General features: G+C 44.5%; 1 long non-coding RNA gene across 1 annotated transcript in view; it reads right to left on the reverse strand.

The window, feature by feature from the left end:
• Nucleotides 1-4,387: 4,387 nt before the first annotated feature.
• Nucleotides 4,388-18,199, reverse strand: part of LOC126249552 (uncharacterized) — a 447,450-nt gene continuing 433,638 nt past the window's right edge. Inside the window, exons 3-4 of the long non-coding RNA XR_007545611.1 lie at nucleotides 4,927-5,179; nucleotides 4,388-4,756 (exon numbers count right to left, since the gene is read on the reverse strand). This is a non-coding gene — a long non-coding RNA (uncharacterized LOC126249552). The remainder of the gene's footprint in view (nucleotides 4,757-4,926; nucleotides 5,180-18,199) is intronic.

Consider the following 18,199-nt stretch of genomic DNA (forward strand, 5'->3'; position numbering starts at 1 on the left):
GCTGCGGAACGAGAGATCCTAGGTTCAAGTCTTCCCTCGAGTGAAAAGATTAATTTTTTATTTTCAGACAATTATCAAAGTTCAGGCAGTCACACATAATCAACTTCGCTCTCCAAAATTCCAGGACATGTTCAGATTTGTTTGGACATATGCAGGATCTGACGGTCTACACGCGGAAAAATTTGAAAACGGTAAAAACATGTTTTGACAGAGCACAGGGAAAACTGTGCGACTGTGAAACTGTTGCATTCATATGTTGCAGTTTATGTGACAAACTCTGATGTTTTCATCACTTTTTTGGGAGTGATTATCACATCCACAAGAAAACCTAAATCGGGCAAGGTAGAAGAATCTTTTTCCCATTCGCCAAGTGTACAAGTTAGGTGGGTCGACAACCTATATTCCTGTCATGTGACGCACATGCCGTCACCAGTGCCGTATAGAATATATAAGACGTGTTTTCCTGTGGAGGAATCGGTTGACCTATGACCTTGCGATGAAATGTTTTCGGTTCCCATTGGAGAGGTACGTCCCTTCGTCTACTAATCGCACGGTTTTGCGGTGCGGTCGCAAAACACAGACACTAAACTTATTACAGTGAACAGAGACGTCAATGAACGAACGGACAGATCATAACTTTGCGAAAATAAACTTTTTACTCGAGGGAAGACTTGAACTAAGGACCTCTCGTTGCGCAGCTGCTCACGCTAACCACGGGACCACGGCGCTCCTGAGGTCACGTAATCCTTGATTTGTATATCTTGCGTATGGACTACTCAGTTTGTATATTTTGCTTATTTTTTTCATAGTTCCACACAACTTCTTCCTGTTTTTTCGATTGATCTGTGTTCAGTTTTTCAAGGCCTATCCACTGTGCTAACTTATAACTAAATCTGAGGGGGGTGCGATGGGGAGGTTCCCTTGTGAGGGGTTCCCTAACTCTGTAATGCATAACACAGCCGGTAGATGGCGAATGGTTTTAATTGTTGTCCACACTGAAAACGAAAATCTCAAGCCATGCAATAAGACCACAGGTTCTGACTGTATCAAAATAGATTTAAGTTACTAGACGTTATACTCGTGTTTCCCTAATTCTTTTGAACAGTGTATACAGGATGTACGCGATAACTGTTTACACATAACACAGTGGTGTAGGTGAGGTCGAGACGAATAAATTTATACAGAATAGTTGTGGTCTATCAGGCGCGAAATAGCCGACAAAGGCCACCTAAGCTACCGCACATGCGCGCCACACCAGATATTAGATACATTCTTGCGCTTTCGAACTTTATTAGTCTGGCCTTCTAACTACGAAACTAAAGTGGTCGTAAGGCATAAGTTTAGATCGGAATTTAAAAATTATTTGTGTTAACATAACGTTTACGAAAGACTCTTTTCCTTTCATTACCCTAACGTGAACGTTTAAGTTAAAAATTTTAACAAAATAACTAAGCTAGTGGCGTAAGAGGGCGAGTGGATACAGAAGATCTCACGCTGCGCATAATTTAGGAGGTTTTTGTATGTCAAATTGAAGTTCGTCTCGACCTCCCCTACCTCACTGTGCTAAGTTTACGCCATGCATATTAAGAACATAATTAAACCACGTAAACTATCCTAAGGAACATCTATATTTATGATTCTTGTCCGACTATTGTTTTACGAAAAATTTTCATAAGCAGATGTATGGATTATCTCTAACTTTTGCACAATATTTTCCAGGTAATACTAGAACCACTAGTTTGTTATTCCTCTTACACCTACTGCTTCCAGATTGTGTAGTAGTATTTTATGGGCAATGGTAGTAGTATGGAAAGGCCGGCATGAGCAATTCGTTACTGTGGATTGCATACATGCAGAGGCAAGAATACGTTCAGGGGCCTACCTATTGTTCTCTTTTGATTGACAGGTCCTTAACCTATTGTTCTGCTAAGTGGAATTTGACCCCCTGGCGATAATGTATTTAACTTCCCTCTCCCCACCCGATCCTCCCCCTCCCCCACCCTCACTGGGAACTCTCCTTGCTGATATAAGTATACTTCTAGGCCTGAGTTATTCGAATAGCCCCTCCTACTCTAGCAGTTTGACTGAATAATTAATTAAATCAATCAATTAATTAAGCACTCCCTCTTTGGTAAACCCTCAGCCCTCCCCTACCACTCCCCTGTCTGGATATTTGCGGGATTGTTGGCCATTTGGCAGGAACTCGATTGCACTGTATGGAATATTCCTTAAACAGTTTCTGTTAGACAAGGCAATGTGTGGAATATTGTTTACTTAAAAAATTTATTTGACACAAGGTGGTGTATGGCATACTGTTTGTTTATTTCAAAAATTTGACAGGAAATCGATTGCAGTGTATGGAATATTGTTTAAACAGTTTCTGGTAGACAAGTAATATGTGGAATATTGTTTATTTAAACAATTTATCGAATACAAGTCAGTACAAGCGATATGGTTTATTTATTTATTTAAAAAAATTGTTGAGAAATTGACTGCACTGTATTTAAACAATTTGAGGATGACAAAGCGAGGACTAAAGTCCTCGATCAGGCATCTCTTATAATCCTTGTCTGTGAGAGCCTTCAACACCCCAAAGTTCACACCCTTAGCCTGCATCTGCCTCGGGTCTGCATCTGTGCAATAGGTATACATTTTCGACATGAGCCCCACAAACTCCACAATCTGCAAACTATGTGCCCCATATTTCATCATGCCAATTACCTTCTTGTCTTGTAGTGTTATTCCATTAGAATTATCGGTTTCATATCCAGAATTGTCGAGTTCTTCGTGATTTTGCATAATTACTTCATGTGGAGCACAGCCTTTCACCCAGTAGACGAAACTGTTTCCATATAAAGTAACTTGGGATCAAAGTTTGACTTTGCAAATTCTTAGTGGAATCGGTACATGTGGCGTTTGGAAAAGTCTGGAACACACATAGTGATATAGACAGGCTTCGTTAACTGCACTGAAATGCTGGCCATCTCTAAAGAGACTAGTACTTCACTGAAGATGTTGGTCCTCTTGAAATTTGGTTTGACGATGTAGCCTCTTGCGCCATAACGATCTCTTCCTCCACAGAGTAAACTAAAAGAATTTCATGATACGCTCTAACATTTTTCGGAAAATTGAATTACACATTAATTAGTTAAAATCTGTTTCAGAGTCACACAAAACAAGAGCCATCTGCTCGGTGCTTTCAATAATATGCCTCAGAACATTCTAATAGGTTCCATCCCCAAACTAACACATTCTCGAGGTTTCTGCAGTGCGGAACATGACAATGTTTGTTCCCCAGCGCTTTCAACAGCTTTGGTATGGAATCATTATATGAGATTAGGTGTCTGGACATAGCTACAAGTCCAAATGCATATCATGCAAATCAGTGGCACATAACATATTTGCGTCCACATTGTATCCTTCACTGGAGTTCTCAGCTATATCATGGATCTTTTCATTCAGTCTAGCGATTTCCTCTTTAGACATCCATCACAATCTTCCATACGCGACTTTGTTGCATGGTGTGCCTGTAGAGATTTTTACATGCAAGTAAAAGATGTAAATAAATTCGTCAGATGACCTCTGTACCTCTTCACTCACTGAACTGTTATTCCCTTTGCTGTACCTGTACATGCCCTGCTCAAAGTCTTGCATGAATCTCAGTCAACAGTTCCATACTGACATGTGTTGTTTTTAACATTGCGTCCCATGAAAGATATGGTGCAGTGTAATACACACATCAAAACAAAAAAAAAAAAAAAAAAAAAATTGCATCACCCCGGTTCCCAGAACTCCTGAAGATGGACGTTGACTTTGGATATTGTATCACAGAGACAGTCCCTTTGACTATTCAGAGATGTCACTAAACCCGCCCAAAGATGTAAAAAACCATTCACGAGCAGCGCCTATTAGACGGAGGGGGTCCGACAGCCGATCAGTTCTAGTCATTCCACCAGAAAGGAAGCACATGGCTCGTGTTGTCTGTAGTTCAACCATGCGTAGACGATCAATACCGCGGTTCGATCGCATCCGCATTGTTACTTTGCGCTAGGAAGGGCTCTCAACAAGGGAAGTGTCCAGGCATCTCGTAGCGAACTAAAGCGATGTTGTTCGGACATGGAGGAGATACAGAGAGACAGGAACCGTCGATGACACGCCTCGTTCAGGCCGCCCAAGGGCTACTACTGCAGTGGATGACCGCTACCTACGAATTATGGCTTGAAGGAACGCTGACAGCAACACCACCATGTTGAATAATGCTTTCCGTGCAGTCACAGGACGTCATGTTACGACTCAAACTGTGCGCAATAGGTTGCATGATACGCAGATTCACTCGCGACGTCCATGACGAGGTCCATCTTTGCAACCACGACACCATGCAGTGCGGTACAGATAGGTCCAACAAAATGCCAAATGGATCGCTCAGGATTTTGCATCACCGATGAGTGTCGCATATGCGTTCAACCACACAATCGTCGGAGACGTGTTTGGAGGCAACCCGGTCAGGCTGAACGCTTTAGACACACTGTCCAGCGAGTGTAGCAAGGTGGAGGTTCCCTGATGTTTTGGGGTGGCATTATGTGTCATCAGTGCATACTGTTTTGATGATGATAGGCCAGGCTGTGGTGGTTTACCTAGGTGTGGCGAATACATCATCAACAAATTGGGCTGGGGTGACGAATGCATCATCATCGTATTGAGTTATGGAGTTGTTGTTCAGGTGGAAACCTGTGTCTGCGTATGTCCTCCATCTCATCTGAAAAGAAAACAAATGATAAGTATCATGTGTAAAAATAATTATATGCAAAACTTTATTATAACTAATTATATTTTTTAGTTATGTTGAAAATTAGTGGCATTTGAATAAGTCTGTGAGTCGTTGCTTGCCACAATATCTTGTAATTCCTTGTCCTGCAGATTAATTACCATCACAGTATTATCATCGAGTGCACCTGGAGACGAAGGTCAATGACGATTCAAAGATGGCTCAGGGTGTGGAGAGTGTGGCTGTGATGGCAAATGAGTTAGTGGCATCAGCCTGTACCACACTGATGATGATGTACTGGGTGGTGTTGATGTTTGCAGGTGCAGCGAATCAATCGTCGACAAACTGGACTCGGGTGGCGAAAGCATCGTCATCATGCAAGGTCGTGGAGGAGTCTGCACTTGTCCGTCACATCTGGAACAGAAGACGAAGAAGGAGAAGAAATTAATCATCAGATTGGAGCTATAACGAACACACACAAACATGGACAAAATCATCTTAGATACATACCTGCAGGATCACTAGATCCAAATTGGTGATGCTTATTGGCCCCTGATGAAGTATCAACCATCATCATAACCATTTCCATTACGGCATTTCATCTCTGCTGATTCTGTCAGCGCTATTGATGTTGCTGTTAGGACTCAGACTGAAATGATTTTTTGTGCAAAAACTACTCCTATTTGTAACCAAAAACCACATTCCTTTGCTTATTTCAAGCGATAGGAATCGAGGATGCTTATCTCTAGTCACGTGGTTATAGGCAAGATAGCGCCAGCTCACGTCTTTTCGTAGGCAATTCTGCCTTGCCCCACTTCCGCTAGTGTTCTTAAAACTAGGATTACATTCCTGTGTAGATGTACGCGCTAGACCATCACATGGACGCTGGTGGAATGCAACATATCCGTTGTTGAAAGAGAAGCCTGAGACGCCGTTGTCACTGTGTTCTAAGAATACCAAAGATACTTTAGTAACGAGAATTCGCAAGTGTGTTTTAACACAGAAGCCATCGACTTTTCTTTTCTTTTTTTTTTTTTCCTCCAGCTGCGATGCAGACCCCAACCCACGCACAGAGTTTCCCACTCCCTACTCCCCCTAAGCCTCCTGTGGTGGATGCACATTCGGATGCTAACCCAGGCGAAATGCATGTGGATCAGTTCTTCGGACTCTATCCCAGATATAACGCAGGTGGTTATATAAGGAACATTATCCCAGGTGTAATGCTAGTGGATCCAATGTCGCCAGACATAACTTTCGTGGATCCACTTCGTACAACATTCCAGACATATTACTGATGGCTCAGCCTTCAGTCGGCTGCCGAAACTCTACCCCCAAACCTATTCTGGACAATGTGGGCCCCCATGGAAAACCGACACACAAAAATAATGTGACGGAGCTTCGAGTGAGTTTATAACAGAATAAAGTCTACACTCTACCTCCACAGCGATTCAAGTATGTACACGTGTTTTAACTTTCGCTTTGGCACTTAGTCTTATGTTAGTTGATATTTGGAAGAAGAGTTGTTTATAGACAACTGACTGGGTTGCAGCTCTGTGTGGCAACTAGATAGTAAAACAAATACCATAGCAACCCACATCTGCTGATGTAAACAATAACAGTATATATACATTTTTACATTTACGTACAGGATATGAAAAAATATGGAAGAACTCGAAAAATATGGAAAAATATGGGGAAAACGGAAAGTAGAAAAATGCGGAAAAATATGAAAAACAGTAAGAAATCACAAAAATACGGTAAAGTGAAGATACGAATTGATCATACAGGATATCTGTATTTATAAACAGGAAGTAGTCAAAATTTGTGCCATAGACACAAGATCAAAAGATCTGAAGATCTTGTGGATACTTTCCTAGAAAACTACAAATTTTTACCAAGGAAGAGAACTATTAGAATCACTGCACCATTTGCTCCCAAACTGACTGAGGGATTTGGGATAAGGATTGCAAGAGCTCAGGGACCCCTTGGAAGAAAAATAAATAAAGTTTGTTACTGATAAAGAGGGAGAGAGAGACATGATATGGCACATAAACTTAGAAATTGAAAAAAGCATTAAACAGGTGGGTAATTGGAAGGTTCTTAATGTATCGAACAGATATGAACGAGGGATTGACCTGATATGCTTTAATAGTAGAAATACGGTGCATTCTAGCGAGAGAGATATAAAGAAAGGACTCAATTGTGATATTCTCACTAGTTCTGTGTGTGTGTGTGTGTGTGTGTGTGTGTGAGAGAGAGAGAGAGAGAGAGAGAGAGAGAGAGGAAACAGTGATGTTATTTATTTGGATTCTGAATGCTGTGGTATTCTCTTCCAATGTATGCAAGCTGCAGTCATATGTAATTGGACTCGTAAAATATTTAGTGGCACGATTCCATTAACGAAAAGCGATGCACCTGGATCACATACTGACACAACTACTGATGAAATAGCAAGAAGTTTACTTATAGAGGGTAAACGGCGGGAAGCATACATATCTTATCTACATGGATTAGACTAGCACCTAATGCTAATGCTCGACGTTAGTTTAATTTTTTATTATCTTACTTTTAACTATTTTTTTTCGATTCCACTCTCTGATAGTATCAGCTGTGAAAAATATACAGGTTTCGACACATACACCATTTATACAGTTTACCGTCTTGGGGGAGAGTTAACGTCCTTTGGAGAGGGACGTCCAGAGATGCAGTTATCATGATTACTACTATGTCTTATCGCTGCTGAGCGGTAGATTACGTCCGTCGCAGCTGAATCGCCAGGAACTCCCGATAGCTCTATCTGCCATGCTGCGGCCTCCTGTTACCAGCGAGTAGTTTTAATGTTTAATGTTTTCCCGTCATACATTTTTTTTTTAAATTAGCTATTACACTCTTGCTATGAAGTGCACTTGGGTGACATTAAAGTGGTTTTCCTTCATTTAGTGTAACTGAAATGCAGTTCACAGTTAGAGGGTATGACCAAAGATACTGCTATCTTGGGTCTTTTCTCAAAGGTTTTTGCTGCCGATACGAATAATCCACAAAACTGTGTTTAATTCGTGGAGGACTAATGCAAAATATTACCTGTATTTGTATTCTTTTAATTATTTAACGTGGAAAACGATTACGCAAACTTGTGCTGTCGGTGTACTCATATATAATATCACACAGTGATTTATAAACACTCTTCGCAAAGGGCTATTGGAAACAACATTGGGTTTTTATCATATTTTTAATATATTCCAGAGGCTAGTAACGAGCAGCTCTCGCAGGGCTATAGGTGTGCTGTACATGATTGATAACGGCTGTCCACTTCTGGGCGATGCACAGCTCTAAGGTGGTGTCTCGCTGGGAGAGTAAACAATTATTCTCTCTAAATTTCGTTATTATTATTGTGAAAGTAGTGTGTAGCATAGTAGCTACCGGACATTCAGAAATGAAGCCTGATATGCGATCTGAAGTTTTCCCGGCGTATTGATTTCGTATGTAAGCATCAGGCATCATTTTGAACAGTTCTCGGGTATCCGACCGGGTAGCGTCGTAATTTCTCCGGAGTATTTCGGCAGACGTACCCCCCAAATTCTATATGTCCCTCCAGATCCTTGAGCGTCATGCACTCCGCCTCGCCTTCCGTATACGCCTCCCGTCCCCCACGCGGATCCTCTATGATCTCATTCCTTTCTCCCATCTGCTCCTATTCCTCGAACATATCCGCATCCTCTACACCTCCCGCCGTCTTGAACCCCCTCACCCCCTGGTTGCTCCTCTCCTCTCCGATCCCCGCCCCCTGCCCCGTCTTCACCCTTGTGTCCCCCCTACCCTCCCTCTCTACACCCTACATCTCCTTTCCCAAGGTGGCTTCCATCAACTCTCCCTCCTGGATGATGCCCTCTCTCCCTCCATTTATCCCTCCTATCAACTCTGATTCTCACTTCCCCTCCTTTCCTCTGTCCTTTCCCCGGGCTCCCTCTCTGCCCCCTTCCATCCTCTTTCTTCCCCACCTCCCCTCTCTTTGCCCCCTTCTCTCCCCCGCGTCCTTTTACATTTCCCTCCTCTGCCTCCTCTCATTCCCTCTTGCGTCTGCCCTTCTCCCCCTTTATTAGTCCTCTCCCTTCTTGTTTCCCCCCCCCCCCTTTTCGTTTTTTTCTCTCCTCCCTCCTTGTTTTTCCCCCTCCTACAGGTCCCCCCCCCCCCCATCTGCCTTTGGCTCGGGAGTGTCGTCCTTGTGCTGCCACTTTCGTGCAGTGTTCTACAGTGAGTGTTCTCCAGTGCGTGTTTTACAGTGAGTGTTCCGTGTTGTGTTTTTTGGGACTTGTTGCGAACGGCCATCATACTGTCGCTGGGTGTGCGTTTTATCTCTTGTGAACAGAAACCAGACGGTCGCCATGTTTTTTAATTGTGTGTCTACTATGTTACTTGTCTGATTCCTGTGTATTTTATCTACATTGCCAACCCCTTTTGCTTTCTGTTTTAACTTTCCGCAATTTTACGCCATTTTCCACTTTAAATCACCATTTTATCGCCTGTGTTTCCTTGTTTCTTTCTTCTTCCTTTATTTAAAAAAAAGGTCTGTAGGCTGTAGAGCAGCGTAGTAAGCTGCTGCCAGCCCGCCCCCTTCGGGGGGAACTGAAAATCAATAAAGAAAAAAAAAAAAGCAGACGTACATGCTGCCATCTTCAGGTGGTTCCTGGTGAATGCTGTGCTGTTCCTCTCAGCTTCTACATATACTAGCCGTTACCCCCTCCACCATTCCTCTCCTGGTGTCTTTGGTGCAGGCGGCGCGGCGACTACTGGAGGTGGTGGGGGAAGCGGCGCCTGGGTCTGAACTGGGGTCTGCAGTCTCCCTGCTGCCGCCGTCGGGGGCGGTCCTCGATCTTTGGGACCGCATCTTTCCCTCCAGGCTAAGTGCAGGGTTCCAAGCCTGACTAAATTAAAGGCCGCTGTCTTTATTAATTAGATCGTCGCCGGCCGCGGTGGTCTAGCGGTTCTAGGCGCTCAGTCCGGAACCGCGCGACTGCTACGGTCGCAGGTTCGAATCCTGCCTCGGGCATGGATGTGTGTGATGTCCTTAGATTAGTTAGGTTTAAGTAGTTCTAAGTTATGTTGGCTGATGACCACAGATGTTAAGTCCCATAGTCCTCAGAGCCATTTGAACCATTTGAATTAGATCGTCCTATAGTCGGATTTCGATGGCCACTTTAGTAACGCAGTCAGGGAAGTAGGAGGACTGACAGAGTATTTTTGTTTTTTCATAGTCCATGGTATGGCCAGTCTTTATACAATGGTCAGCCACGGCTGATTTACTGGCCTGGCGTAATTCGGTATGGCGCTTATGTTCACGGCACCTCTATTCTACAGTGCGGACTGTCTCCCCAATGTATGATTTTCCGCACTGACAGGGAATTTGATAAACCCCTGGTTTTCGAAGGCCTAGATCATCTTTCACTGAACCCAGTAGAGTCAAGGTTTTTGCAGGGGGTCGGAATACACATTTCATATTCTGTTTCCCCAGGATTCTACCGATTTTTGTTGAGGTGTTTCAGACAAACGGAATGCACGCCATTGACTTGTGTTCTTCTGTTTCTTCTTCTTCTTGTCTTGGCGCAGTCTGTCTGAGTGCGTGTCTTATTTGCTTCTGATTGTACCCATTTTTCCGAAATGTTGTCTCGAGGTGCTGCAGTTCTGCTGGAAGGCTCTCCTGATCGCAGATCGATCGTGCCCTGTGAACAAGTGTGCGCAAAACGCATTCACGCTGGGAGCTGTGGTGGCAACTGAAGGCATTTAGGTACAAATCGGTGTGTGTAGGTTTTCTGTATACACTGTGACCCAGCTTGCCGTCAGGGTTCCGTTTCTCCAGGACGTCAAGAAACGGTAGGGCACCATCCTGCTCCACCTCCATCGTGAACTGTATGTTGGGGTGGAGCGAGTTGAGGTGTTCGAGAAATTCATTTAAGCTGTCCCGTTCATGTGGCCAAACAATGAACGTGTCATCCACGTAGCGGAAGAAACAAGTTGGTTTTTGTTTGGCTTGTTCTAGTGCCTTCCCCTCGAAATTCTCCATAAAAAGTTGGCTACAATCGGTGAAAGCGGGCATCCCATGACGACGCCATCTGTCTGTTCATAATAATTACCGTCGAACAGGAAATATATTGAGGTGAGCACGAACTCGAAAAGCCTTGTTAGGTTGCTGTCGAATTTATTGCTTATCAGATCGATGGAGTCTTTCAGTGATACCCTAGTGAAGAGGGACACGTCGAAGCTCACTAACAAGTCGCTAACCTGGAGCCGAAGTTCTTGTATACGTTGTACAAATTGGAGTGAATTGCGGATGTGGTGTTCGCATTTTCCCACAAATGGACTAAAGAGACCCGTCAGGTGTTGGGCCAGTTCATAGGTTGCTGCTCCTATGTTGCTGACTATTGGACGCACAGGTGTAGACCTTTGGTAGCCCATACAGTCGTGGCGGTGCAGCCGCTCGTGATCGAAGTTTCTTGACAGTTTTTCCATCAAAGGTACTGCGAAGAAGTTCAACGGCTCTTCTTTGGAGGCGACTTGTCGGGTCTCCTTCCTGCACTCAGAATATAAGAGAAAAATGTACGAACTTCTCGATGACGCAGCGTCCAGTAGTCGCCGCGCCGGCCGCACCGAAGACAGCAGGAGAGGAACGGTGGAGGAGGTAACGGCTAGTATATATAGGGCGCCGAGAGGAACAGCACAGCATTTGTCAGGAACCACCTGAAGATGGCAGCGTGTACGTCTGCCGAAATATTGTGGAGAAATTACGACGATACCCGAGAACTGTTCAAAATGATGTCTGATGGTTACATACGAAATCAATGGCTTCTGCGCTAACGGACACCTGCTAAGGAGAATTACAAAACTATGTTTGGTATTATATGAACAGAGCGGCGTCTGAGGCGTGGGTAAAACTCCGCTGATAACGCCCGCACTCCTCTGCAAGTCTCAAAGCGTAGAAAAATTATTCTCTTTCATTTACGGATATGTTGCATTCAGCCACCAATAATGTGACGGACCAGCGCGCACACCTGCACAGAAATGCAATCCCGCGTTTAAGAACACCGGTGGAAGTGAGGTAAGACACACACAGCCGTGAGCTGGTGCTATCCTTCCAAAAACCACATCACCAGAGATAATCATCCTCGTTCCCTATTGCTTGTAATAAGCAAAGGAATGTGGTTTTCGACTATAAATACGAATCGTTTTGGCGCAACTCCGTGGCCTGAGATGATGACAGTGCCTTCACCACCCCAATCCAGTTCGTCGACAACGCATTTGCTGTACCTGCAAACATCACCACAACTTCGTCTATCATGATTATAGTGGTACGGGCTGATGCCACCATCCTGTTTGCCGACACTGCCATACTCTTCGTACAGTGGACCATCATGCAATCATCATGGACTTTCGTTACTAGGCACACTAGATGATAATACTGTAATGTATGTTGACCTGAAGAATAAGAAATTACACATCACGGCAAACAACGACTCGTGGTCTTATTCTGACGTCACTTACAATGTAAGAAAAAAAAAAACTACATAGTACACTCCTGGAAATTGAAATAAGAACACCGTGAATTCATTGTCCCAGGAAGGGGAAACTTTATTGACACATTCCTGGGGTCAGATACATCACATGATCACACTGACAGAACCACAGGCACATAGACACAGGCAACAGAGCATGCACAATGTCGGCACTAGTACAGTGTATATCCACCTTTCGCAGCAATGCAGGCTGCTATTCTCCCATGGAGACGATCGTAGAGATGCTGGATGTAGTCCTGTGGAACGGCTTGCCATGCCATTTCCACCTGGCGCCTCAGTTGGACCAGCGTTCGTGCTGGACGTGCAGACCGCGTGAGACGACGCTTCATCCAGTCCCAAACATGCTCAATGGGGGACAGATCCGGAGATCTTGCTGGCCAGGGTAGTTGACTTACACCTTCTAGAGCACGTTGGGTGGCACGGGATACATGCGGACGTGCATTGTCCTGTTGGAACAGCAAGTTCCCTTGCCGGTCTAGGAATGGTAGAACGATGGGCTCGATGACGGTTTGGATGTACCGTGCACTATTCAGTGTCCCCTCGACGATCACCAGTGGTGTACGGCCAGTGTAGGAGATCGCTCCCCACACCATGATGCCGGGTGTTGGCCCTGTGTGCCTCGGTCGTATGCAGTCCTGATTGTGGCGCTCACCTGCACGGCGCCAAACACGCATACGACCATCATTGGCACCAAGGCAGAAGCGACTCTCATCGCTGAAGACGACACGTCTCCATTCGTCCCTCCATTCACGCCTGTCGCGACACCACTGGAGGCGGGCTGCACGATGTTGGGGCGTGAGCGAAAGACGGCCCAGCTTCATGGAGGCGGTTGCGAATGGTCCTCGCCGATACCCCAGGAGCAACAGTGTCCATAATTTGCTGGGAAGTGGCGGTGCGGTCCCCTACGGCACTGCGTAGGATCCTACGGTCTTGGCGTGCATCCGTGCGTCGCTGCGGTCCGGTCCCAGGTCGACGGGCACGTGCACCTTCCGCCGACCACTGGCGACAACATCGATGTACTGTGGAGACCTCACGCCCCACGTGTTGAGCAATTCGGCGGTACGTCCACCCGGCCTCCCGCATGCCCACTATACGCCCTCGCTCAAAGTCCGTCAACTGCACATACGGTTCACGTCCACGCTGTCGCGGCATGCTACCAGTGTTAAAGACTGCGATGGAGCTCCGTATGCCACGGCAAACTGGCTGACACTGACGGCGGCGGTGCACAAATGCTGCGCAGCTAGCGCCATTCGACGGCCAACACCGCGGTTCCTGGTGTGTCCGCTGTGCCGTGCGTGTGATCATTGCTTGTACAGCCCTCTCGCAGTGTCCGGAGCAAGTACGGTGGGTCTGACACAACGGTGTCAATGTGTTCTTTTTTCCATTTCCAGGAGTGTATTTTTAGATATGTCTGTACATGTCTTCTTTATACGTGTGACACTTACGAGGTGCGACAATAAAGTAATGGGATTGATTTTCTTTGCAAGATGTGGCAACCCTGCAGGCTTGCGTAGGCACAATATCTTTGACCTTGGTCTATAAGCTTCTTCCAGTCCAAGCGGCACATTGATGCAACTGCTCAGTCGTGAGTTGTGCTGTAATAAGTTAACACTTGTTTGTGTCTCTCGTCACGGAAATGGAACCGCATAATATTGCGCAACGGTATGCCATTTCGTTTTGGGTTAAATTGGGTGAAAACGCGACGACAACTTACGGTAAGCTTCAGAAGGCTTTTGGAGAGGAGGTTATGTCAAGAGCTCAAGTTTTTCATTGGCATAAAATGTTTAGTGAAGGGAGAACGAATATTGAAGATGAAGACCGCAGTGCACGACCATCAACCTCATGGACGGATGTCAACTTGGCCAGGGTGTGTGAACTCGTACGAACTGAAGATTCTGTGTGAAAATGATTGCAGAAGAACTGAATATCAATCCAGAAACGGTTCGGCCAATAATAACTGAAGATCTTGGTATAAGAAAGATTTGTGCAGAAATGCTCCCCAAAAATCTCACATCACAACGGCAAGAAACACAGAAAAATGTGGCAGCCGATCTGTTAGAGCAAACGGAAATCAATCCAGAATTGTTGAGCCGTGTTGTCATTGGTGATGAAAGTTGGTTTTTTCTGTACGATCAAGAGACAAAACGCCAAAGTTCGCAATAGTGTTCAAAGGGATCACCCAGACCAAAAAAAGCTCGCATGTCAAAGTCAAAAGCGAAATGCATGCTTGTGTGCTTCTTTGATTCCAAGGGAATTGTTCATAAACAGCGGGTGCCTCCTGGACAAACAGTTAACCAATATTACTACAAAGAAATTTTAGAAAGACTTAATAAAAGAGTTCTTCGTGTCCGTGCCAACATTGCTGACAATTGGATTCTGCATCACAATAATGCGCCATCCCATACTGCTCTATCAGAACAGCAATTTTTAAACTCAAAACAAATTTCAGTACTACCACAGCCACCTTATTCACCAGATATCACTCCGTGCGACTTTTTTGTAGTTCCAAGAGTCAATATGGCGGTCAAGGGACACCATTTTCAATCAACATAAGATGACAAAGAACCTGTGACGAGAGTCTTGGAGGATATTACAGTAGATGAGTTCCAGAAATGTTACCATCAATGGCAGAAGCGCTGGAAAAAGTGTGTGCATCCAGAATGGTACTACTCTGAAGGAGACAACACTAAACTTGACTAACACAGTATGCAACCTTTTTTTTCACATCAGTCTCGTTACTTTATTGTTGCACCTTGTATTGTTATGTGGCTAGTTTCCTCTGAAACTGTCACACAGCGTACTTCAATATTCTTTTACGCCCATTTCCTTTGATAAAGGATATCTGCAATCAAGATTCAGGACTTTGAGTGACGGTCTCTTTTATTTCATTTTTTTTTCCCTTGTCTTTTTAGTACGGTGAAGGGACTGCAGAGTTCACAGCCTATGAACTGGCCGTAATTACTACTGCAGTTTCACAAATTTACTAGGGATTGTCTTTCCTTATGTAAATATGATTGTCATTTCTAAAGGTTTCATGTGGAGCGTCACTATTTTATATCCAATGTTATGTTGTAAATTGTTCGAGGTTCTTCATCCGATGCAAGACGCACGACTGCATGGAAAGTGAAAGCTCGAGCCTGGTCAGACACAGCTGACCCCCAGTGGAAGCTTCACGGCCTTGACTGAGTGATGAGGATGGCCCGCTGCGTGTCTGACCACTGCCCTCCCTTCTGCACCCTTGTTGGCAGATGGAGGGGGCCTCCTTTGCCATCGGAGCATGCCGACTATACATCTACATCTACATGACTACTCTGCAATTCACATTTAAGTGCTTGGCAGAGGGTTCGTCGAACCACAATCATACTATCTCTCTACCATTCCACTCCCGAACAGCGTGCGGGAAAAACAAACACCTAAACCTTTCTGTTCGAGCTCTGATTTCTCTTATTTTATTTTGATGATCAGTCCTACCTATGTAGGTTGGGCTCAACAAAATATTTTCGCATTCGGAAGAGAAAGTTGGTGACTGAAATTTCGTAAATAGATCTCGCCGCGACGAAAAACGTCTTTGCTTTGATGACTTCCATCCCAATTCGCGTATCATATCTGCCACACTCTCTCCCCTACTACGTGATAATACAAAACGAGCTGCCCTTTTTTGCACCCTTTCGATGTCCTCCGTCAATCCCACCTGGTAAGGATCCCACACTGCGCAGCAATATTCTAACAGAGGACGAACTGGTGTAGTGTAAGCTGTCTCTTTAGTGGACTTGTTGCATCTTCTAAGTGTCCTGACAATGAAACGTAACCTTTGGCTCGCCTTCCCCACAGTATTATCTATGTGGTCTTTCCAACTGAAGTTGTTCGTTATTTTAACACCCAGGTACTTAGTTGAATTGACAGCCTTGAGAATTGTACTATTTATCGAGTAATCGAATTCCAACGGATTTCTTTTGGAACTCATGTGGATCACCTCACACTTTTCGTTATTTAGCGTCAACTGCCACCTGCCACACCATACGGCAATCTTTTCTAAATCGCTTTGCAACTGATACTGGTCTTCGGATGACCTTACTAGACGGTAAATTACGGCATCATCTGCGAACAACCTAAGAGAACTGCTCAGATTGTCACCCAGGTCATTTATATAGATCAGGAACAGCAGAGGTCCCTGGACGCTTCCCTGGGGAACACCTGATATCACTTCAGTTTTACTCGATGATTTTCCGTCTATTACTACGAACTGCGACCTTCCTGACAGGAAATCACGAATCCAGTCGCACAACTGCGACGATACCCCATAGGCCCGCAGCTTGATTAGAAGTCGCTTGTGAGGAACGGTGTTAAAAGCTTTCCGGAAATCTAGAAATACGGAATCAACTTGAGATCCTCTGTCGATAGCGGCCATTACTTCGTGCGAATAAAGAGCTAGCTGCCTTGCACAAGAACGATGTTTTCTGAAACCATGCTGATTACGTATCAATAGATCGTTCCCTTCGAGGTGATTCATAATGTTTGAATACAATATATGCTCCAAAGCCCTACTGCAAACCGACATCAATGATATAGGTCTGTAGTTCGATGGATTACTCCTACTACCCTTCTTAAACACTGGTGCGACCTGCGCAATTTTCCAATCTATAGGTACAGATCTATCGGTGAGCGAGCGGTTGTATATGAGTGCTAAGTAGGGAGCTATTGTATCAGCGTAATCTGAAAAGAACCTAATCGGTATACAATCTGGACCTGAAAACTTGCCCGTATCAAGCGATTTGAGTTGCTTCGCAACCCATAAGGTATCTACTTCTAAGAAACTCATGCTAGCAGCTATTCGTGTTTCAAATTCTGGAATATTCCATTCATCTTCCCTGGTGAAGGAATTTCGGAAAACTGCGTTCAATAACTCCGCTTTAGCGGCACAGTCGTCGGTAACAGTACCATCGGCACTGCGCAGCGAAGGTATTGACTGCGTCTTGCCGCTTGTGTACTTTACATACGACCAGAATTTCTTCGGATTTTCTACCAAATTTCGAGACAATGTTTCGTTGTGGAACCTATTAAAGGCATCTCACATTGAAGTCCGTGCCAAATTTCGCGCGTCTGTAAATTTTATCCAATCTTCGGGATTTCGCGTTCTTCTGAACTTCGCATGCTTTTTTCCGTTGCCTCTGCAACAGAGTTACTTATCTGGAGGCAAATGTGTGTTTTCTTTGTGGCTACTTCCTTGTGTGTCTGTGCTGTGTGTACTGCCACCATTTATAAACCGTATAGGCTTTTGTACGTTTCTGAATATAATTTTAATTACTTGTTTTGACCTAGTGACTTGTTTACAGTTGTATGGAACGTCTGGAAGACTGGTTTATTCGCTGTAAGGGATGAGCCACTCCAAGCGACTTAGGCCGCCATCCCAAAGAATGATAGGACGCCTGATGTATTTACTGCAGCTGTTAACCCATCTCTTCCACAGACTGAGAGACGATGTTACCAAGGTCATCGAACCCACAGCGGCAGCGTAAACTGTCAGGCAGGTTTTTAGTTGATCTCAGTCATCAGCACACCTGGGTAATAGGGCTATCTATACAAGGAACTTACAATGTACGACACGTAACTTACAATATACGACAACGTAAACAAAAACCTATTCCAAAATTCGCGCCGATGAAATGTTTCTCTTCCCGAAAAATACGCAAATAAATATGAAACATTCAATTTACAGCTTACAATAGGTATTAATTTGCTTATTTATGATATAATATTACCTTAATTGTTATTACTCAGTGTGTGCGAATTCCCAAGGGACAAAACTGCTGAGGTCATGGGTCCGTAGACTTACACATTACTTAAATTAACTTAAAGTAACTTATGCTAA

Source organism: Schistocerca nitens, chromosome 3 (genome assembly GCF_023898315.1).
Source record: "Schistocerca nitens isolate TAMUIC-IGC-003100 chromosome 3, iqSchNite1.1, whole genome shotgun sequence".
Classification (NCBI taxonomy): Eukaryota; Metazoa; Arthropoda; class Insecta; order Orthoptera; family Acrididae; genus Schistocerca; species Schistocerca nitens.